The sequence below is a fragment of the Chiloscyllium punctatum genome, chromosome 13 (genome assembly GCF_047496795.1).
Source record: "Chiloscyllium punctatum isolate Juve2018m chromosome 13, sChiPun1.3, whole genome shotgun sequence".
NCBI classification, from domain to species: Eukaryota; Metazoa; Chordata; class Chondrichthyes; order Orectolobiformes; family Hemiscylliidae; genus Chiloscyllium; species Chiloscyllium punctatum.
The window spans coordinates 87,963,947-87,989,367 of record NC_092751.1 but is presented as its reverse complement, the minus strand read 5'-3'; the positions used below and the strand labels follow the sequence as shown (position 1 = coordinate 87,989,367).

Sequence of the window (25,421 nt, the reverse complement as noted above, 5' to 3'; positions counted from 1 at the left end):
GGAGGTATAGTTAGTAAGTTTGCAGCTGACACCAAAATTGCAGGTGTCATGGACAGCGAAGAAGGTTACCTCCGAGTACAATGGGATCTTGATCAGATGGGCCAACGGGCCGAGGAGTGCAAGTGGAGTTTAATTTAGATAAATGAGTTGATGCATTTTGGAAAGGCAAATCAGGGCAGGACTTATACACTTAATGATAAGGTCCTGGGGAGTGTCGCTGAATAAAGATACCTTGGAATGCAGGTTCATTGTTCTTTGAAAGTGGAGTTGCAGGTAGATAGGATAATGAAGGTGTTTAGTATGCTTTCCTTTATTGGTCAGAGTATCAAGTATAGGGGTCGAGAGGTTATGTAGCATCTGTACAGTTCATTGCTTAAGCCACTTTTGGAATATTGAGTGCAATTCTGGCCTCCCTCCTATCGGAAGGGTGTTGAGAAACTTGAAAGGGTTCAGAAAAGATTTACAAGGATATTGCCAGGGTTGGAGAGTTTGAGCTATAGGGAGAGGCTGAATAGACCAGGGCTGTTTTCCCTGGGGTGTTGGAGGCTGAAGGGAGAGATTTATAAAATCATGAGAGACATGGATAGGGTAAAAAGACAAAGTCTCTTCCTTGGGTAGAGGGATTCCAGAACTAGAGGGCATAGGTTTAGGGTGAGAGGGGAAAGATTTAAAAGGGATCTAAGAGGAAACCTTTTCACGCAAAGGGTGGTGCATGTATGGAATGAGCTGCCAGAGGAAGTGGTGGAGACTGGTACAATTGCAACATTTAAAAGGCATTTGGATGGGTCCATGAATAGGAAGGTTTTCTAGTGATATGGGCCAAGAGCTAGCAAATGGGACTAGATTATTTTAGGCTATCTGGTCAGCTTGGTCAAGTTGGACCGAAGGGTCTGTTTCTGTGCTGTACATCTCTATGACTGTAACACAACTAATAAATCATTGCCTCCCAGCATTTAAAATTAGATGTTAATATATGAATAACATCATGGTACTCTTGAGGGCCATTATAAATCTAGAATTTATTGATTATGATTTGGAATTTGTTTCAAATTTTTAAAAATGTTTTTGTGGTTTATTTCAGAGGGATAAAGATTAAACATGTCACTTATATCATGTGATACAAAATGGTAGATTGGATACGAATTGGCCTATGTGACAACATTCGGAATTATTTGAAGTGATTAAACAGTGTAGAAATTATTGTTTTTACTATTGATTTGAAAGACTGTTTTGGTAAAAGCAGAATAGCAAGCAGATCAGAAATGTAAGAGTGAGGTTAGAATGAGAGGAGTAAATTCTGGCCGTTTAAATTAGTAACATGAGAACATTTTTTAAAAGCTTGCAATGAGGATACAACTTTCAGAGCAGAAAAAGGAAAAGAAAAATCAAGGATTAAAAGAGCTATTCTATCTGGGCTTCACTTTCCTGTGTGGTAGGTTTGTTGGAACTAGTAGTTTCAGGTAACCTTCCTTTAATTCATTTTCATTGGAATTGTGAAAAAAAAGGTGTCCTTCTAGTAAGTGGCAAGAAAAAATTCAAATGAGTATCTGTGGCTATAACCGTTTTGAATTAAACTTCAGATTTTATTTAGTGTTTTAGTTTGGTCTGCAAAGACTGAACATTTTGAAGCATTCACCAGAAATAAAAGTTAACAAGCTTCTTGAACAGAAGATTTTGAAAAACACAAGAATCACCAGATTGCATTTGGAAAAGAGAGCTATTTAGCAACTAGAGAAAATCAAGCTTTGGAACAGTCTTTTATAATTCACAAAAGATGTTACTCTCTTGTTTCAATTTTTCTTCTGTGCCTATTTCTGCATTTGTTCAAACCAGTACATTCCACTTATAGAAGATAATTCATCATAATGCCTCCTTTCCCTTTTCAAGAACCATTCTTTGCTCATTGAATCTACTTTGAACATTTGACTTTTTTAAACTTCCCATCAACACATTTTTGCACAAAACATCCTCTCTCAAAATAATCCTTTTCTGTCTTCTCAAAACATTCTTTTTATTCTATTCTGGGAAAGCATTCTACTAGTCTAAACCTTATCCTGAGAAAAGTCATTTTAAAATGGTGTAGAATTCAGGAAAATCGCCATAAGAATAATCTAAGTTCCATCAAAAATTGTGCTGTGAAGAGACAATAAATAAATATGAATATATATTAATATAAAACATTCCTAGATAAAGTAAAAAAATGCATTGCAATATATATCCAAACATGTTCTGAGGAAGTCTTTGAGTGATTATTGGAAAATACAGGAACGCTGATGAAATCTAAAAGTATGCTGCTGAACCAAGGAAATATTTTAGATTTGATGACCTATGTTTAATAGAAAAGTAAGAACAATGTACTTTGTACCTGTGAAGGGTTACAGATAACTGTGTTTATTTAATAAGTAAGATGTTTGCACTTAAAAACTCAAACAAAGTTGCCTCCAAGAGAGCCATAGTCGAGAGTGTGTTGCAGGAAAAGCACAGCAGGTCAGGCAGCATTCGAGGAGCAGGCGAATTGATGCTGCAAGCTTCATCAGGAATGAGGCTTGTGGGTCTACAGCATCTGTAGTCCTCATTTTGTTTTGCAAGTGAGACAGCACTTATGCCATAGCAAATTTTCTATAAATAACTGTTCCTCTATGTCACATAGAGTATACTTTCCACATGAATACTTGAATAGACCTTTATACCTTATTCAAGATTATTAATTTAAATAACAATATTTTACATTTACATTGAGTCATTTCAAAATTACAGGGCGTACTTTTAAGGAGTAAGGCAAAACATTGACAAAGACATGAGGGGCAATTTTCTTATACAGAGAGTGTACAGCACAGAAACAGACCCTTTGGTCCAACCGGTCCATACCGACCATAATCCCAAATTAAACTAGTCCCGCCGACCTCCAAATATTAATTATTTATGCACTTTCCAAATGTCTTTTAAACATTGTAACTATACCCTTATCCACCACTTCCCATGGAAATTCATCCCACACATGAACCATTCTCTGTGTAAGAAAATTGCCCTTCATGTCTTTGTCACTTTTTTGCCTCACACCTTAAAAGTATACCCTATAACTTTGAAACTCCCTATCCTAGGGAAAAGACACTTGCCATTCACCTTATGTATACCACTCATGATTTTATAGACTTCTAATAAGGTCATCCCTCAACCTCCTACACTCCAGTGAAAAAGTCCCAGCCTATCCAGCTGCTTCTTATCACTCAAACCCTCCACTCGCAGTAATATCCTGGAAAATCTCTTCTGAACCCTGTTCAGTTTAATAATCTTCTTCCTATAACAGGGTGACCAGAACTGGACACAGTACTTCAGAAGAGGTCTCACCAGCATCTTGTACAACCTCAACAATGCATAGTACATTTTTGAAAATATATATAAGTTTAAAGTAGCCTGACAAAATTAAACTGAAAGAATTGTGAATTTCATTCAGTTTAGGTTAATAAATCTTAAAATAAATGTAGGCTTCCTTGTTGAGCAAATAATAGATGTAAAACATTTTTTAAGCAGTTTGCCAGTCCATTTCAACCTTGCTACTGAACTCCTAAATGGACATGTGCTTTCGAGGACCATGTGGCCCAACAAGCTTATGAAGGTTCTCAACTTCCATTGCAACTGAATGCAATTAGTCTCAATGTTGCTTTTGGAGATGTTGAAATTCTTAGAGAAAGACATGTATTTTGTTCTAGCAAGTTTTTAATTTTACCACATCTTAACAACCAGCCTAGCTCAGCTTCCTATAGAATAATCATGATGCCATTCGCCAATCAAATGGGCAATATTGAATGATCATGTGATATACGAAACATCATATTTTACCTCGCTGAAGTAAACATTCATAAAACTATGGAGTGCATCAATAAAACTGAAAGAACTGTGGATGTTGGAAATCAGAACAAAACAGAAGTTGCTGGAAAAGCTCACCAGGTCTGTCTGGTAACATCTGTAAAGAGAAATCAGAGTTAATGTTTTGCGACCAGTGACCCTTCCTCAGAACTGATGCTAGCTCGGATAGGTTGTTTTTTATGCAGAAGATGCAGTGAGGAGAGGGGACAAGGAGTAAATAATAGGTGGACATAGAACCCATAGAGAGAGAAAAACAGTTGGACAGATAAAGGAATGGATAATGTTCACCCTTGGAGAATGAATGGGGATGATTAGTGGGTTGTGTGTGATAGCAGATCATGAGATAACAAGGTCTGGTGTGTTGGAATTGGGGGTGGTGCCTGAAGCCCTAAAATTGTTGGACTCAATATTGAGTCCAGAAGGCAGTAGAGTTGCCAAGCAGAAAATGGGGTGCTTTGCTTTGCTGGAGCACTGCAACAAGCCTGAGACAGAGATGTTGGCCAGGAAACAAGGTGATTTGTTGAAGTGGCAAGCAACTGAAAGCTCAGTCTTTTTTTATAGAAGATATTGATGTTCAAGTTTAAGTAGTTTTATTGTTTATGAGATTTCTAATTGCTTATTTATTGCTATTGGTTATGCACAAATTTATACAACTAAAGCAAGATATTAAAGGATGAGAGCCTGAAACAGACTCTCATTCCTATTGTGAACCACCTGTAATAATTGGCTTCTACCCAATATTCTTAATGTGCTGAGTGAAAATTCTCTCAAATATTGCATTACCTTCAAAGTGCAGGAAATTCTGAGTCTTGGTGAAACCTTACAACTCACATTATTCAACTTTGGTAGGTTGCTTTATTGCAGCTCTGTCTGAAGCAGTACATAAACCATTTTGTTTTACAGAGTATTTGATTATATTTGCCTACTCCAATTTGTTTAATAGTATCCAGTTTCTTCCAAAATAATTTATCACAGGATTAAATGAGAACTTTTTTTTCTCTGAAAGAGAGGAAAGCAAAACATCTGTGTTATTTTGTCATAATGGCATCACCCACAAATGATGAGATGATATATTTTTGGTAAATCTTAGCTTATTGGGTCACATGCTTACGAGTGAATGAGTACAACTTCTGCTTTTTAACAGAAAGTAAAATGTAGCTTTCGAACAGCTAATGTAAATCTATTCCTGAAGTCAGTATCCTGAAGATAAATGTTGCTAATCTCTAATATCATGTGAGGTTTGTTGATTTTGCATTCATCTCAGGGTCACAGTCCAAGCTGATTGATGTTTTTGAGATTATTTGCACTTGCAATATCCAAACTGCTCTGCATTCAGAAAAACAGGGTTTTAAAACATCAATGAAGTCCTTCATTCAACTTCTTTCAATGAACTCAGTTCACTCAGTCTGTCTTCATAATCTGGTTCTTGAAGTATCAAAATCATCTTTGTCACTTTCTTTCCCAATGCAGGAATTAACTTTTGAATACAGTATTTAAAATTGCATGCAACATTCCAAATATGTCCTTGCAAATGACCATGAAAAGCTCAGATAATTTGCTTTGACTTATTATCAAGTGACCCTGAATACATCTCAGTACATAATTTACTTTATTGGCAACAGCTTCAAAGTTGCACCAAATTCTCTACTTTCCAACTTTGCTAATAGATACCATCACTGTGTATATTTATTTGCATTAAAATCTATTACCTTTTCTTAGCTCATCAGATCAACAATAGTTTGCATTTCTGGAGCACATTTAAGGCAAAATAAATATTGCTTCAAAATAGACTCATATTTAAAATAAAGCATTTTGGCAGTCCATTTAATTTCTAAAATTCACTTAAATACTACCAAGAACCCCTGTTTTATAAGGTAATGGTTCTGAATGGGTTAATGCTGAACCTGACATTAAGCTCCTCCCAATCTGATGTCTTAATGACATGGGTGTACATTTTAGGGTGTTGAGGAAGGTAGACCTTGCTCTTGACTCTAGATCTCCTCAGTAATTTTAATAATGTCTGCTGACTACTGTAACTTGTTGGTATTTCGAAGGATGAGAAGTGACCTTGTCAAAACATTGAAAATTCTTAAGGTGGTTGACAGAAGGGAGAGATTCTTTCCCTTGTGGTAGAGTCTCAGATCAGGGGGCATAATCTTAGACTGAGGAGTGGCACATTTAAGCCAGAGATAAGGAGGATTTTTTTTCTTTCAGACAGTTGCGAATCTGTGGAATTCTTTACATAGAGGGCTGTAGAGCCTGGGTCACTAAATATATTCAAGGCTGAGGTAGAAAGATTTTTATTCAGGAATGGAATCAAGGGCTATGGAAAAAGGCAGGAAAGTGGAGTTGAGGGTTATCAGACAGCAATGATTTCACTGAATGATACAGTCGACTCATTGGGCCGACTGGCCTACTTCTGCTCCTACATCTTCTTGTCTAATTTACACTTGATCACTGTCATGACAGTAACTAAATCGTGTTCAACCAAGAGTGTCTTCTCATGAGACTTCTTCATGGCTCTCTGCAACTATTTAGATCAAGTAAGCCTATAAAACTATTCAGAAAAGAGGATGGTGATAGCTGTCTACCACCATAAACATGATAGCAGTGGAGTATGGGGAGATGAGTCCAGGGCTTAGCTGCTCCCATCAGCTTCCTTTCTCTTTTTTTTTCTTCTTTTCATTTTTGCTCTTTTTTTTTCTTTGTTTTATTTTATTGAAAACCTGGAGAGTGGTGAGTGAAGGAGGAGGTCTTCAGAAGCAGGAGTAACACCAGGACAAGCCCAGGGTCTCCCATCGAACATGAAGCAGATCCTGGACTGATTCCCCCAGCCCAAATCCCCCAGCCGAGCTGAAGCTCCAAATCTACAGCTAGGCCCTGGCGCCTGAAGGATCCTAGCCCAGGAATGAGGTGGCTTCTAGTAGCACGGCATGGTGGCATTGGCCTGGCATGTCAGTGTTCTTTGATGGAGGCTTCCAACCCAGTGTTCCAGCAGCTTAGTGTGGTGTTCGCCATTCCGGCATGGTGTTCTTGTCTCTTCCTGGCTGCTTCTTCAGGATGTTTTATCATTCTTTAATCAGCTTTCTCTGACCCCAGGAGCCATTAACTGAACTGTGATGAACTTTGTCTTCATTTAACTTTTTAAAAATTATGTAAGACCTCTGTCATTGATGTCGGTGCCGTGGTGAACGGCTTATAAAACTTTTCATGTATTTTCATGCAAAGGTGCACGTGACAGTAAATTACAATTCTAGCCACATGTTGGTAGTGTTTGGTATTGCATGCTCATGTGACTTGAGGCTGCCATTTACTAGAAATCAGCTCCAGTGCCATTTTGTTGAGTTAATGGAAATTCCTCTCTCCAAGGCCTAGTAACTTTTCTGGCGCATCATCCCAAATTCGCCTTAATAATGAGGTATCATGTCAGCACCCGGTCAAGTACAGACTTGTGCATAGTGGTGTAATGGCATCCACAAACCAACACTATTCAGGGCACATAGGTAGCATGGCTGTGAATTCTTTGCACATAAGATATATTCCTATATCTATTACTGTTTAAGCACCAAGACAACCAGCTTACCTGTTCTTATCCACATCCTACTTTACACCTCTCTGTAAGTCACTGCTGCTCTTTTCCCAACACCTCCAGCTGTTCATAATTATTCAATAGGTGACTATCACTTAACAGAAAAATCTTCAAAGTCATAGAGATGTACAGCATGGAAACAGACCCTTCAGTCCAACTTGTCCATGCCGACCAAATGTCCCAACCCAATCTAGTCCCACCTGCCAGCACCCGCCCCATATCCCTCCAAACCGTTCCTATTCATATACCCAGCTGCCTTTTTAAATGTTGCAATTGTACTACCTTCTACCACTTCCTCTGGCAGCTCATTCCATACACGTGCCACCCTCTGCGTGAAAACATTGCCCCTTAGGTCTCTTGTATATCTTTCCCCTCTCACCCTAAACCTATGCCCTCTAGTTCTCCCACTCCGGAAAGAAACTTTGTCTATTCATCCTATCCATGCCCCTCATGATTTTATACATCTCTATAAGGTCACCCTTCAGCTTCCGCTCCAGAGAAAACAGCCCCAGCCTATTCAACCTCTCCCCATAGCTCAAATCCTCCAACCCTGGCAACATCCTTGTAAATCTTTTCTGAACCCTTTCAAGTTTCACAACATCCTTCCAATAGGAAGGAGACCAGAATTGCATGCAATATTCCAAAAGAGGCCTGACCAATGTCCTGTAAAGCCGCAACATGACCTCCCAACTCCTGTACTCAATACTCTGACCGATTAAAGGAAAGCACACCAAATGCCTCCTTCACTATCCTATCTACCTGTGACTCTATTTTCAGGGAGCTATGAACTGCAGTCCAAGGTCTCTTCAGCAACACTCCCCAAGACCTTACCATTAAGTAGCAGGGGAAAGAATGGGAAGCTGCAAATTAATGAGGTGAAATTGGTTAGTAATGAGGATGCTGTTGAATAATCCATACAATGGGTCAACATGGCTTCGTCAAGGGCAGGTCATGTCTCTCAAACCTCATTATGTTTTTTGAGAAGGTGACCAAGCATGTAGATGAGGGTCGGACAGTTGACATGGTATACATGGACTTCAGTAAAGCCTTTGATAAGGTTCCACATTGTAGGCTGTTGGAGAAACTGCAGAGGCATGAGATTGAGAGCGATTTAGCAATTTGGATTGGAAACTGACTTTCTGAAAGAAGGCAGCAAGTGGTGGTTGATGGAAAATATTCAGCCTGGAATCTGGTTACTAGTGGTGTGCCACAAGGATCTGTTTTTGCACTACTGCTGTTTGTCATTTTTATAAATGACTTAAACACAGGCATAGGTGGATGGATTATTGAATTTGCAGATGACACTAAAGTCGGTGGAGTAGTGGACAGTTTGGAAAAATGTTACAGGTTGCAGGGGGGACTTGAACAAACTGCAGAATTGAGCTGAGAGGTGGCAAATGGAGTTCAATGCAGCTAAATGTGAGGTGATGCACTTTGGGAAGAATAACAGGAAGGCAGAGTACTGGGTCAATGGAAAGATTCTTGGTAATGTGGATGTGCAGAAGGATCTTAGAGTCCATGTACACAGATCCCTGAAAGTTGTCACCCAGGTTGACAATGCTGTTAAGAAGGCATAAGGTGTGTTAGATTTCATTGGTAGAGGGATTGAGTTCCGAAGCTGTACTATCATGCTGCAACTATACAAAACGCTAGTGCGGCCACACTTGGAATATTGTGTACAGTTCTGGTTGCCATATTTCTGGAAGGATGTGGGAGCATTGGAAAAGGTGCAGAGGAGATTTACCAGGATGTTGCCTGGACTGGAGGGAAGGTCCTATGAGAAAAGGCTGAGAGACTTGGGTCTGTTCTCATTGGAAAGAAGAAGGCTAAGAGGGGATTTGGTAGAGACATACAAGATGATCAGAGGATTAGATAGGATAGACAGTGAAAGTCTTTTTCTGAGGATATTGACGTCAGCTTGTATGAGGGGGCATATCAACAAATTGAGAGGTGATAGATTTAAGACAGATATCAGAGGCTGGCTCTTTACTCAGAGCGGTAAGGGCGTGGAATGCGTACCTGCCAATGTAGTTAACTCAGCTACATTAGGGAGATTTAAACAATCCTTAGATAAGTATATGGATGATGAGATAGTGTAGAGGGACGAGCTGAGAATAGTTCATGGGTCGGCACAACATCGAGGGCCAAAGGGCATGTTCTGCACTGTATTGTTCTATGTTCTAAGGGCCTCTAGCCACTCACTAATGAGAATCTTGCCTTGCCACTCGAGAAGCTCCTTGCTGGACATCTCACTCCCTTTTATAAAATTTCTTCTCCTGGCCAACGCTATATATATTTGATATATACTATAAAGGGTTATTTATCCCCAAAAGACTCCTGAGCATTTTTTAACACACTGCTTGCTGCATCAGCGATTCTAATTATTGTTCATTTTGTTTTTGCCAAATTAATTTTCCCCAATAAAAAAACTTCATTGAATAAAGTTTGTTTTTCAATTAAAATTTGAGGACCCAAAATAACATGAATAATATGGATGCTGGGACATTTCAGTAAATTTATCAAGGAGATAGATTTTTAATTATTAACAGGTTGAGGGGATGAGATCAGACATAATTACAGGTTCAAGAGGCTGTTCTTAGTCCTTATGTTCTTAATGCTATGATTTTTTAAACTTATCTATTTTAACTACAAACAGTAAACTTTGAGTTTATTTTCAATTACTGTAAACATTGTGAACAGATATCACATTCAGATAATGGGCTATCTTGATATACTATGTCCTATTTACTAGGTTAAACTGCTATTAAGAAAGAACTTGTGAAGTTCCTTAACTCATCACATTAGATTTAGATTACTTAGTGTAGAAACTGTCCCTTCGGCCCAACAAGTCCACACCGACCCTCCGAAGAGCAACCCACCCAGACCCATTCCCCTACATTTACCCCTCCACCTAACACTATGGGCAATTTAGCATGGCCAATTCACCTAACCTGCACATTTTTGGACTGTGGGAGGAAACTGGAGCATCTGTAGGAAACCCACACAGACATGGGGAGAATCTGCAAACTCCACACAGACAGTTGCCTGAGGGGGGAGTTGAACCCGGGTCTCTGGGGCAGCAGTGCTAACCACTGTGCCACTGTGCTGCCCACGCACATTAAAAATGCTCAAATTGTGATTGGATTATTTAGGGAATGCTAGCATTGAATTAATGTGTTTTAAAAACTCTATAGTCTGCTACATATCCCTAAAGAATTAAGGTGAAAAAAAGCACTGATGTGGTTCCCAACTATCTGCCACAACTTCAACAGTAAATCTATGGAAAGTTGGAGAAATGTTATAAAAGGCTATTTCACCTGATCCATCACACAAGATCTGTACAAGTGCAAGAAAACATGAAAATTGCAATGCCATTGGTTTATAGCATTACACAGTGGTTTATCCTTTTAGCTTGCCAATGATAATTAACCAATATTTCTTACCTATTTACATACATCTGTTTATGTGGAACAATGCTCACATTAAGACATTCATCAAATGTACTGGTATTCTTCTAAAGTACATATTTTTACATTCAGAGAAGATAGATTTCAACAATTATCCTTATTTTTCAGTTTAGAAAAATAATTCAAAATGGTTCTCAAGTTCCTCAATCAGACCTCTACAATCAGATGTCCACAGTGTGCTCTTCAGCATAGTGAATATAGGCATCAGTACAGACATCACCTTCTTGCTCCATTGCTATATGCAAAAGGTTTGGCAGTTCTTTTTGCTAAATCTAATAATTGAGTTGTATTTTATCACTTTCAGAGAGGTACATAATACTGAAATGCCAATAATGTTGGAAAGGGTGAAACCCGAATCTGAACTGCCTGCCTTGCTCTTCAGTTTCAGCTAAAAGCTGTCAGAGTCAGTCCTGTGGGATTTAAACAATTGAATTTCATTTATTCCATTAAATCATTTTCCGGATTTAATTTCAATCACCTGCATATGATAAACATAAAGGTTCTGTTGAAAGATCAATTCTAGTATTAACTCCAAAATTCAGTTTATGATTTTTGACCTTACTCTGAGTACCACATGATGCCTGAGGGGAATCAAATAAATAAAAGTAATTTCGCTTTCCAATTCTTGTTCAGACTTATTCATTTGGTAAGCATTTTTTTAAAGACTTTTTTCAACCATATGTTAATGACAAAGCAATATATTTAAAGTAATATTTGGTACAGCAAAATATCTGATATAAATTGCAATTTGCAGCAGAAATTATTCATCAAATTTGGTATGAGTTTTTAATTTGGGCTGTATGTTAACTGTGCGAAGTAATACTATTAATGAGGTAGCTGAGAAGCAATTCAACAAACAATTATGGGAGATCAGATTTCACTTATTGCCACATTGCTCATAATATTTATTTTTTCCCCTAGGCACCGGTAGTGATGAGCACAATGGAGCTTGGTATTAATTTCATATACAAAATCAATGTTAATGACTTTCAAGCAATGTCTAAGGCATGGACTGTTTTTCAGACAACCTATGACATAACTAGATTAACTACAGTGTAACATATACACTGGTGTTTTAAACAGCCACTGTTCCACATGAAACCGCTTTATGTAAATGCATCTAAAAATAAAAGACATTCTATTTACAGTTCTTGTGAGTATTCTTTTACAAATAACAGTGTGCTTAGTGACCACACTCATAGAAGCAGTATAACATCTCTCCAGTACTGATGAGGTCTCACAAATTTAGGATTTCTATCTATACTTCATAGGCCATCCTTTGATTAGATTAGATTTGATTACTTGCAGTGTGGAAACAGGCCCTTCGGCCCAACAAATCCACACCGACCCTCCGAAGAGCAACCCACCCAGACCCATTCCCCTACATTTACCCCTTCACCTAACACTATGGGCAATTTAGCATGGCCAATTCACCTAACCTGCACATTTTTAGACTGTGGGAGGAAACCCACGCAGACACTGGGAGAATGTGCAAACTCCACATAATCAGTCGCCTGAGGTGGGAGGCAGCAGTGCTAACCACTGTGCCACTGTGCTGCCCATAAATTTGACATAATTTTCTTCCGTAAAGAAATTAGTAAGCACTAAATTTCAGATACTGCTTATACCACGACAACTTCTAGCACATCTTGTGTGGATATATCATCCTTTGAATTTTGTCATACTTAATCTGTATATTCAGGGAGCAGAGGTCACAGCTCCCAAGGAAGTTTGGGTGGTTTTCAGAAATAAAAACCTTAAAAGTAACATGGATGCCATTGGTCTTTCCCTGAACGCTGGAAAAGATCTATGATACAAGTTGAATGCATTTAACACTTTCACAGTTTTACAACCAGTCCCTGGAAGAAGTTGCCGATTAATTATGATTCTAAGCAGAATACCCAGAATCATTAAGCTCCTGAGTGAGGAAGAATGAACTGGCTCCCCCTCTGTATTCACTCACTATTTGGATTGGTTGCAACAAGGTTAAATTTTTTTTTAAAAAAGGACCTGTTTCCTTGTGGAAACATTTCATAGAATACATACAGTGTGAAAGCAGGCCATTTAGCCCATCAATCCATACTGATCCTCCAAACAGCATCCCACCCAGACCCTCCTTCCTACAGCCCTGCATATCCCATGGTTAATCCAACAGCCTGCACATCTTTGCACTATGAGAGGAAACCAGGCATAGGGAGACTGTGAAAACTCAATACAGACAGTTGCCTGAGAGTGGAATCAAACCTGGGTTCTTGGTGTTGTGAGGCAACAGCACTAACAACTGAGTCAACTACTTCTCTCAGACCAGTTTACCTTTATGTTTTAAAAGGAGTCACTTAACCAGGCTTTTTTTGAGTTTTAAAAAAAAGTGAGTTTGTTAGCTATTAAAGGCAAGAAACATTTCCTTTATTAGTTTCAGAATCTCTCACACTTGGTGCTTGTAATTTAATTCAAATAGAATAAAACCAGTCGATTTATTGAGTTGATACCAACAAACAGAAAGAAATCCTGTCCTTTCTCTCAGTCAGTGCATACTCATGACCGCTTACCCCACTCATTGTTCTTAAGGGCTGGTGGTTCTCAACTAGTGCTCCCTCTTGCTGCAAGTGATAACATTGAAGATTTCAGCTGGGTTGTGCCCAAGTTACTCATGACTTCCTGTAATACTTTGAACATGAAATTTGAGCTCTGTTCCAACTGAGTCTTGGTGGGCAGACCATACCAATTCAAGAATTGGGCCAATTCCGTCACCATTATTTTGGCAGATATGGTTCCCAGGGGAATGGTTTCTCAGAAATGGATAGCAATGGTCATGATGGTAAGGATATTCTATAATCCCCATTTTTTTTCCGGCGGGGGGGGAGGGCAGGGCAATGGTCGCAACACAGTTCACCAACCCCCTACTGAATGGCTTCACAAAAGGCACCATTGTAACTATAGGTATAAGCCATTTGGCAGGATGGGGTTTTCCCACATTCTAACAGGTGATTCAGGTTCTGCAAAACCTTACCACATCCTTGTGGAACTGTGACCAGTAAGAATGCTGGATTTTGCATATACTGATTGCATCCCTTTGGAATTTTGTGAGCTAGCCACAGTATTTCTTTATGGCACCGATCCAGCTCCACTACCTGGTGGATTACCATCTACTCCTTATTTTCAAGTTTGATGGATCTCCCATTTCCTTATCAGCACCTCATACTTTATGTAGTATGGTAGCTCAGTGATTGGCACTGCTGCCTCACAGTACGAGGGTCACAGGTTCTCCCTTAGGTGACTGTCAATGTGAAGTTTGCACATTGTCTGTGTGGGTGTGCTCAGGTCACAGTCCAAAGATGTGTCGGCTAAGTGGATTAGCCATGGAAATGTAGGCATTGGGCCTGGGTAGGATGCTCTTTGGAGGGTTGATATGAACCTAATGGGCCAACAGCCTGCTCCCAGACTGGAGGGATTCTATGAATTCAAGGGCTGCTTCTACCTTAGATACAAAGTGAGCTTTTTTTTACGGCGGGTCAGCTTGGGCTGTTTCCAAGGAAGTTATATTTACTGTCTCATTCATTCCATGTCTAGGCTTTCTGTGGTAATAAACCTTCTTACTATTACGTTGATTTTACTTTTCAGTAACAGGACAAATTAGTGCCATGATAAGGTGTAAGTGAATTAAATGACCGCAATACAGTCTGCAATATTGATGGTTCTGCAAGGAAGTTCCAAAGACTTGCACCCAAAATAGCAGCAAATATTTCTTCAAATATAATTAATCAGAAGAGTAAACTGTTTTAGCAGTGCAGGACAGCTAACTCGATTTCCTTCTTACCTGTCATTCCTAATGATTGAATGCCATTGGCTATTCAGTTCCCAGTCTTGGCTAGCCCAGAGTTATGTCCCTACAATCGTACTCACATTAAGAAATATTTGCATTGTTCATTCATCCACTTTATTGCAAGTGCTCCATGCATTCAGATATAATACCTTTAGCCTGGTCTTTCTGACATTTTAACACATCTTTTGTATAACAGTAGCTGCAGTTGCAACAGGAGCCAATTGTTGCACACTTGGTAACCCTGGACACTGGAACTGTCCCCTACTTTCCTCTACAGAAACTAATTTCTGGACTTTCATCACCTCTTTATAAGAAGATTCAATTGTGATTTTTTTTTTGCTGTTTTGCTCACAGCATGACACCTGGTTTCAAAATAAGAAATGTTAATGTCTTTGTTCACCTGTATTCACCATGAACAAACGGATTTTTGGCAACAGTTATTGGTGCATGTCATGCATGCACCCACACGTGAAATGCCTTCTTCGCTTCAGTAAATATCCTTAAGTACATAATAATATCTAATTCTCAGTCTTGAGAACTCCCTGCTGGAAGACCACAGAGAATTTGTTGAAGTAACTTTTAGTCAGTGGAGCAAATTCGTTGCTCCCTATTTTTGCTGAAGGACAAAATGATTTTTTTTTGGTTAGCCTTATTGAAGTGGTTATTTAATCCAACAGAGTGAATTCACAAAACTGAATTTCTTTCAACCTTTCAGTGCTTGACATTCTGCCTACTCCTACATTAAATCACTGACAATAGTTGACGTATTATGTCTTGCGACTCATCTTCAGAACCTGTTCTGAAGAAGAGTCACTGGACCCAAAACTTTAACTCTTCTTTCCCTCCACAGATGCTGCCAGACCTGCTGAGTTTTTCCATCAATTCCTGTTTTTGTTTCAGATTTCGAACACCCACAGATCCTTGGTTGTTAAACTCGATTAATTGATGACTGTGGTAGATCCAAGATCAGTCTGATTTTAGTTCATTATACTTTCATATTTAATTTTATGGTACCAAAATCACTATTTCTTGCATTTCAAAAAGTTGCCTTCAGTCAATGGTTCCCAGAGGGTAAGTTTTTGTGTCTGTAACTGAAAATACACATCCCATTCAGCTGATTAGAAATTCCAGTAGCCCTTTCAACTATGTCGAAATGATGTATCTTTTCAAAGTGCTGTCCTGCACTGCTAAAACAGTTTACTCTTCTGATTAATTATATTTGAAGAAATATTTGCTGCTATTTTAGGTGCAAGTCTTTGGAACTTCCTTGCAGAACTATCAATATTGCAGACTGTATTGCAGTCATTTAATTCACTTACACCTTATCAGGGCACTAATTTGATATGCAAACTTTAAAGGAGGCAAACCTTAAAGGATGCTTAGTTCTATGGCTGAGCCCTTCTGGCTGTGGTATACAGCAACTTTAGGCATGTTTACTAATTCACAAGCATCGATAGTTTATTTTCTCACTGGAGTGAGTATACCTCTAGATTGCACTCATCCCATTGTTATGGATCAGACCAGATCCTCTCAAAATATTTTAAAAAGGTAGCCAAGACCCTAACATTTTCCTTAATTTAAAGGCAAACGTGAAGTATCATGGTCCAGATGCAATGTGACTGGTGAAACTACTTGATATTAAGCAATAACACAATTTATTTAAACACTACAGTTAAAATACAAACAAAAGAAAGAAGAACTTAGAAGAACTTTAATTCTATTGGAAAACTTAACTGAACAATAGATACAGTAACTACTACTAATTAACTGTTCCAATATGGTAACATCTCATAAACACACCCCTTGACAAAAAGGTAAATTAAGAAACCGATTCTCACATGCAGTTCTCTAATGCATGAGGAAAAAAATGTCAAGAGAAAATTCATGGAGCTTAGCAGCTAGAAGACATTCACAAAAGCTTCTATTGAGATGCCAATAGCTTTTGATGCTATTGAAAACGCAAAACGCAGAAATCCTGATCTGTGAGAGCTGGCCACACATATTCAGGTTATTAAACAAAAACCCAAAACCTCCCAACTGTTTACTCTAGTGGTTCTGGAAAGACTGATTGGTACCTCTAACCTACAACTTCTGTTTAAAAAAAAAGGATAAAATAATCTCTTAAAGCCTCAGCATAGTCACACCATGATGATACATAACTTTGGTTTAAGATTTCTGACCAAAGGTCATGAAGAGTCTCAAAACAAATTCAGAACAAATAAATATCAGATTAAACTCTCACCTGCTGTGCATTTGTGCATCTGAACATGGCCATCCTTCTTTACAACATTTAGAGGTCATGAAAAATTCAGTGGAATATACTTACTCTCTAATGTTCCAATGAAAAAAAACTCACGTTCAATGTCTTTTCCAGATTGTCATCACCAGCCAAGCTCAGAGAACAAAGTGACCAGATCCAGCCTCTCTTTTTCCTGCAAGGTCTAGCGGACTCTACATACTGATCACTTCCTGATGGACTTGTGATCAAAAGTGTTTTCTTTTGCAAATTTTTCCACAAGGGACAGGTGAAATGGAATGGTCCAACTACTAGGAGTGCTCTGCAGCAATGATACCAGTCCCATTATTCACAACAGCAGCGACAGGTAGAACTTCAGTACATAGTGCCACTTGTGTTTGCATACCAAGGGTCAAGGAACAGCTTGATGCAGCCACACAGAAGGGTGACCATCGGGATGAGGGCAGCATTGAGTACGTTCTTCCACACTCCCCTTCATCTAGATGAAGTGGAAGATGGCTCAGATGACTGCAGTGGTACAGGCTCAGGGATTACTGCAGACTTGCGTCACATACTCCAGATTAGATTACTTACAGTGTGGAAACAGGCTCTCCGGCCCAACAAGTCCACACCAACCCGCCGAAGTGCACCCACCCATACCCATTCCCCTACATTTACCCCTGCATCTAACACTACGGGCAATTTAGCATGGCCAATTCACCTAACCTGCACATTTTTGGACTGTGGGAGGAAACCGGAGCACCCAGAGGAAACACACGCAGACACGGGGAGAATGTGCAAACTCCACACAGTCAGTCGCCTGAGGCGGGAATTGAACCCGGGTCTCTGGCGCTGTGAGGCAGAAGTGCTAACCACTGTGCCACCGGGCCGCCCACTCCAACAGAGGGAGTACCTCTCAATTGATGACCAGTTGTATACCCACAATGGAGAGGGAACAGCGCTCCTATTTCCACCTTGGTGAAAGCTCTTCCCAAATTTTGGGGCATCTCTGAGCCATATTCCTAGTACCTTCAGATAATGTATCCTTATGGTGAAGGGGGTAAAGGATCGGCCTCGATCCCTAAGAACATGGACTCACTTTTGCTTTGATTTATCTTGGCTCCTGAGGCCAGGTTGAACTGATTGCAGATGCTCATCAGTCTGCACACTGACAGCAGATCCAATCTTACTTTTTGTTAGACTAGGGTCCACTTATTCTGTGTGATAGTGAGCAATTGTTTTTGATCTAATCATTCCCTTCAGTCTTTTAATTTCAGGTTATTATTGTGAACCTAGCGCTTGCAATTCTTTACAGACATTTTCTACCATCTTCAGCATCCCATTTGTGGTAAAGGCATTGCTGATGGAGCATTTGCTTTCTCAAGTAACCAATAGCTGAAGGTATATGACTTTTAATGGAAGATAATAGCTTCTTTTCCTTTCATGAGGTTTCCAATTGAAATGGCAAGTTTGGCCTCCCTAAAGTGCAACCTCAGGTATTCCAACCTTTCCTTTGATTAGATTAGATTACTTACAGTGTGGAAACAGGCCCTTCGGCCCAACAAGTCCACACCGCCCCGCCGAAGTGCAACCCACCCATACCCCCACATCTACCCCTTACCTAACACTACGGGCAATTTAGGATGGCCAATTCACCTGGCCTGCACATCTTTGGACTGTGTGAGGAAACCAGAGCACCCGGAGGAAACCCACGCAGACACGGGGAGAATGTGCAAACTCCACACAGTCTGATTGAACCCGGATCTCTGGTGCTGTGAGGCAGCAGTGCTAACCACTGTGCCACCCTGGTTTATTTCTGGTATAAATGATGTCTGAAGAAAAATGAAACAACTTATTTCCATACATTTGGCTGACAGGATCTCATTTTATATTTTCTTGAATAAAATATAAACGAAGAATTGGTCATACCACATTTGGAGTATTGTATTCAGAAATGGGCACCTGTGTAACGAAGGATGCTCTAGAGACAGTTCAAAGGAGATATTACCAGACTAATAGAAAGAATGTCAGATTTTAGATATAAGGAAAGATCAGAGAAATTGGGCTTATTGTCCTTGGAGTAGAGAAGATTATGTGGTGATCTTACTGGAGAGTTCAAAATTATGAACAATTTTTACAGGGTGAAGAAGGACATTCAGTTTCCACTAGTTGGTATGTCAGTAACTAGGGATCACAATAGTAGAGAGACCAGAATTGAATGCAGTATTCCAAAAGTGGACCAACAAATGTCCTGTCCATCCCAATTATGCCTTTTTTAGTAAATGTGCACTTCTGAATAGAAAAATGTACATTTATGTATCCATATTATTATTGTGAACTTAAAATATGTAAATAGGGCTTGAGAATCGGCTGGAATCGGCTTAGGCTTTGTGATTGATTTTGAGTCAAAAATTTCAAATGGCCTCTAGAAGGCACTGTATGCTTACAATCAAACATTGCCAGCAGCTGATGCTTTCAGTTTTCTTTAGTACCAATGCAAATGCCATCCCCAAAGTCTTGACGGTTTCTTGTTTCCTAGAAGTACTTAAAATTGGAGTTTTAAGCAAATAAAGAGTAAAATACCATGGATGCTTGAAATCTAAAATGAAAACAAATATTCTCACAGATATTCAGACCAGACAGCATCTGTGGAGACAGAAGCAAAATTAATGGGCTGGGGGATGTTTTCTATTGGGCAGAAGACCCACTCCAGGACTAGACGGCCAAGAAAGATGCATTCATAATGTTATCAAAAAGGTTGAGTATTGACTTGGAAGGTCATATTGCAGCTGTACAGGACATTGGTTAGGCCACCTTTGAAATACTGTATTCAGTTCTGGACTCCCTCCTATAGGAACCAATTTGTAAAACGTGAAAGGGTTCAGAAAAGGTTTACAAGGATGTTGCCAGGGTTGGAGGGTTTGAGCAAAGGGAGAGGATGAATAGGCTGGGGCGGTTTTCCCTGGAGTGTCAGAGGCTGAAGGGGACCTTATAGAGGTTCATAAAATCATGAGGGGCATGGATAGGATAAATAGACAAAGTATCTTGCTTGGGGTGGGAGAATCCAGAACTAGCGAGCATAGGTTTAGGGTGAGAGGGGGAAAAGTTTAAAAGGGACGTAAGGAGCTATTTTTTTATGCAGAGATGGTACATGTACGGAATGAGCTGTCAGAGAAAGTGGTGGAAGCTGGTAAAATTACAGCACTTAAAAGGCATCTGGATGGGTATATGAATAGGGAGAGTTTAGAGGGATATGGGCCACATGCTGGCAAATGGAACTAGATTAGGTAAGGATATCTGGTTGGCATGGATGAAGTGGGATGAAGGGTCTGTTTCCGAGCTGTACATCTCTATGACTATGACACTAAAACCTTCCAAACATGGGTCATGTATTACATTTGTAGTTTAGTTTGAAGCTGGCAGAGTGTCATTAATGATCTTCGTGGAATTGTAAGCCTCCTCCCTGGAACTGGTCAGCCACGTAATGCAAAGAAATTGGATCTTCTACAATCACAATCCTTAGCTTCAGGCTACAAGGCACTTAGATGTGTACAAAGTTAAAAATCACACAACACCTGGTTATAGTCCAATAGGTTTATTTGGAAGTTTAGATTAGATTAGATTATTTACAGTGTGGAAACAGGCCCTTTGGCCCGACCCTCCAAAGAGCAACCCACCCAGACCCATTCCCCTACACCTAACACTACGGGCAATTTAACATGGCCAATTCACCTAACCTGCACATTTTTGGACTGTGGGAGGAAACCAGAGCACCTGGAGGAAATCCATGCAGACATGGGGAGAATGTACAAACTCCACACAGACAGTTGCCTGAGGTGGGAATTGAACCTGGGTCTCTGGCGCTGTGAGGCAACAGTGCTAACCACTGTACCACCATGCTGCCCAGTTTAAAGAGTAACCCACCCAGATCCATTTCCCTCTGACTACACCACCTCACACCATGGGCAATTTAGCATGGCTAATTCACCTGGTCTGCAGGCGGAAACCCCTACAGACACAGGGAGAATGTGCAAACTCCCCTCACAGGCAGTCACCTGAGGCTGGAATTGAACCTGGGTCCCTGGTGCTTTGAGGCAGCAGTGCTAACCACTGAGCCACCGTGGTACTAGCTTTTGGAGCACTGCTCCTTCATCAGGTAGCTGTGGAGCAGGATCGTAAGACACAAAATTTAAAGCAAAAGATCACAGTGCCATGCAAATGAGACGATAGATTGAACAAACTGTTCATCTGTTAGAATGGGTTGCAGATGTCGGTGTATTGACCCATCAGTTCAGATTACTTTGCTAGCGTGGCAGTATCTGAGCTGGCTCATTTAGCTGGATGACCTGTGTGAATTAGATGAGACTCATCAGCATGAGACTCGTTCGATCCCTGTTCCAGCTGGGGTAGATTCAAGATCTATGTCTTTCCCCTCCCCATAATGGAAATTATGGTGCTCTGAGTCAGATTTGTTCTCAAGCTGAGAACTCAAGAGAAGGTAGATTTAACAGTGACGTCAGGGGTTTCACCTGCCAGCTGAGATCACCCCTCCATGTGCCATGGTTGCTTCCTGCCAACATAAGTGCTACATCATTGGGTGTTGGAAGATCTTTTCCAGGATCAAGGACCCTGGGAAAGTAATCCTGTTAAGAGCTACTGACCAGTGAGAGACTGGCAGTACCACAGGAGAGTCCATTTCTGCTGTAGGCATGATATCCATTCACAGCATCATACCTACTTCACCCAAGGTGGAGTAGTTTACAGGGGAGGGAAGGGACTCACCAACAAGTGCAAGGGGTTGGTTCTTTCTGGGGGCTCCCCTTCCTGATAGCCAGTCCCTCAATTAGACATTGTACTTTTGAATAAGGGACCTGCCAAGGGAACTACAAGTACCTGCCAACTGTTTTTTCACCATGATCCCTGTATGGCAAAGCCCCTGTCCACTGCTGTGTTAATAATACTAGTGGCAAAGGCAATAAGAACCTTACATAGGCACTAATTATCCTTTGAGGCCCTTTAGTGGATATTAGTTGCCCACTTAAGTGCTTCAATTGATGACAAGGTGGGCAACCCACCCACACATCTTCACATCATTAAATTAAAGGCTGCAGAGGTGGAAAGGCACTTGGGTTCCCACACTGAAAAATCTCACAGAGTTATACAGCATGGAAACAGACCCTTCAGTACAACTCATCTACGTGGAACAGATATCCTAAGTTGATCTATGCCTTTTAAATGTTGTAAATGTACCCGTCTCTACCACTTCCTCTGTGGCCCTCTATGTTGAACCAATGGGTTCCATAGTAAATAAGACTGGCTGCTCTAATGCGGAAGAGTAAAAAGCCCAAGAAATCTCCTGAATGTGACTGAAAGAGCCCAGTGGTATAGAAATCCTACATATTCTTATTATCTTCCACAACTGTCCAGTTGTTCTTCTACTGCAGGTTTTGAACTCCAACTCTAGCAATTTGCTTAAATCATGTAAGATTTCCCTTGGATAACAGAATCTTAATACAAATTGCTTTTTCATAAATTGCACAAAGGAGCAGGAAGCCAGTTGATTGCCTGGGTACTACTTGATTCTCCTCAGTCATGTGTCACATCTCACCATCTTCAGGCTTTAATGCATCTCCCATGCAGGCTCATGCTCTACCTCTCTTACAACTTCAAGCATCATTTTCCCTCAATTGTCACTTAGCCAAACTCCCCAACTACCTGTGCATGTCTTCCGCACTTGTCCCCAACTACCAATGTATGTCCTCTGCACTTGCCCTCCAAGCTGCCTGCTGATCCTTTGTCTGCATGTGCACACAGAAAAACTCTTAATGGCCAAGACCATGCAGTCATCTCCAGCCTGGTGCTGGAAGAGGTGTGGGGTCTCTGCCAGTCCTCTGAGCACTAGTGTTTCTATCTCCACTCTAATCTAGCTAAAGTAACCATTGAGGCGTCAACATCTGACTGGTGGAGAGGGCAGAAGGCAGCCTTGCCAATGTATCCACTGAAGGATCTGTGGTATCTTCCTCTGAGATGGAGAATACAATGTCTTATGCTGCTGCTGTCTTAAGGGTGGAGACTGTACAGATGCCACTGAAATCAACAGGACATAAAAGAGAGAACAGTTTATGAAACAGGTATAGATGCACGGACATATTTAATTTGATTTAATGTAATTTATTGTTGTCAAATGTACAGTGAAAAGTTTTGTTCAGTATGAGGATATACATATCATAAAGTGATTGAACAGAGTGAATTATACAAAGTTACAGTTGCACAGGAGATTGTTCAAAAGTAAAATCAACATTTGGAGATGCCGGTGTTGGACTGGGCTGTACAAAGTTAAAAATCACACAACACCAGGTTATAGTCCAACAGGTTTAATTGGAAACACAAGCTTTTGGAGCGCTGCTCCTTCATCCACAACCTAGTGCTTCCAATTAAACCTGTTGGACTATAACCTGGTATTATGTGATTTTTAACTAAAATCAACATTAGATTTGAAATTTGAGAGGTCCATTCAGCAGTCTAATAACAGTTGGGAAAAAGCTGTTCTTGAATTTGTTTATTGAATGTGTGTTTAAGCTTTTGTACCTTCTGCCTGACAGATGAAGCTATAAGTGATCATATCTAGGGTGGGGAGGGGTCTTTGATGATATTGGCTGCTATTCCGCAGCAACGTGAGTTATAGAGTCAATGGATGGGAGGTTGGCTTGCATGATGGTCTGGGCTGTGTACACAACTTTCAATAGTTTCTTATACTCCAAGCTGTTATGCACCCAGATAAAATGTTTTCTTTGGTGCATCTGTAAAAGTTGGTGAGGGTCCTTATGAACATGTTAAGAATACCTTCACATTGGCAGTTGTGGGAGAGCAGAACAGCAATTGTCAATTATCCTTATTTGGTTGCCAAAATTTGAGGATTTTGGTATCACTATACGAGTGGTTAGAGTCCTCTTCAGCTCAGGCAAGGATCCTCTCCTTGTAAAGAATGTCAGGCATCCCACCAGCTATCTTAGCTCTCTCTACCCTGAAGTGATGAAGGGCTTACGCCCAAAACATCGATTCTCCTGCTCCTCAGATACTGCCTGATCTGCTGTGCTTTTTCAGCACCACACTCTTGACTCTGATCTCCAGCATCTGCAGTCCTCATTTTCTCCTCCCTGCAGTGGGCCCTTTTTTTTCCAGGAATGAGATCAAGTGAGGAATTGAGTGAGATGAAAGTGGATGGTGTAGCTATTACTGCTGGTACAGGTGAGGAAAGGTGTCCAGAGTGAGTGGGTAACTCAGACCACACAAGGTTAGTGGTGCAGGGAATTGGATGGGTGGGTGGGAGTGAGCGAGGGATGTTATTGCAGGCATTGGTGAGAATGGTAGAGCAACGGCCTTACTGGGAGGTGGCTGCTGTAGCACAGTTAGTAAGTATAACATATCTGAGAGAAGATAGTGGCATTTATTATAACAGAACGATGAAGGTCATTGTCATTTCTGAATTCAACAGCGTGGCACTGACCTGGATGTCAACTTAAGGCAAATCTGGCAGAGTGTGGTGCTGCGGTCTTTTCTGGCCGCCTGGAAGAAAGACATTTGCCCTGTCCTGCACTACCCCATCCAGGAGGATCTAAAGTTCCCTGTGGGCAAAGTCAGGAGCTAAACTGTTAGCCCTCCAGGGCAACTCTTTGGAAACAGAAATGTGCAGGGTGGCTCTGAACTGCCAGTGCCTGACAGTGTACAACTGCAGGTGAAACATGCCACCTCTGGGACAGCCCAGCAATGGCAAGTGCTTTGGGGAGACATTGACCTCTGGACTGTTAATGCAGAGAACCAGGTAATGTACTGGGGACACGAGTTTGATGAAATTTGAATTCAAAAATATCTAGAGTTAAGAGTCTAGTGGCGACTATAAGTTGATTGTGGGAAAAACCCATTTGATTCACTAATGTCCTTTGGGGAAGGTAACTGCCATCCTTACCTGGTCTGGCCTACATGTGACTCCAGTCCCTCAGCAATGTGGTTGACTCTTAACTAACCTCTGGTCAATTAGGGATGGGCAATAATGCCATCATGCCATGAATGATTAAAAAATGTGGTGCATTTAGGTGAACAGCCTGGGAGCCATCAGTGAGAGAAACCTAACAAACACGCCAAAATTGACACTGAGCTGATTTCTTTGGTAAAATTCAGCCTAACAACCTCTATTTTGACCCAAAATACTGAACCTCCCACCCAGCTGAGAGACCTGATTCTGCCACTTTGTATGAAATGGTGGCTCAGTGGTTAGTACTGCTGCCCCACAGCACCAAGGGTCTGGGTTTGATTCCACCTCAGTTGGCTGTGTAGAGTTTGCACATTATCCGCTGTCTGCATGGATGTGCTCTAGTTTCCTCCCACAGTCCAGAGTTTAGGTGGGTTAGCCATGCTAAATTGACCATAGTGTCCAGGGAT

General features: G+C 40.6%; 1 protein-coding gene across 1 annotated transcript in view; it reads left to right on the top strand.

The window, feature by feature from the left end:
• LOC140484622 (annexin A4-like) overlaps positions 1–25,421 on the top strand; it is a 97,454-nt gene that overhangs the window by 19,144 nt on the left and 52,889 nt on the right. The window lies entirely within an intron of this gene.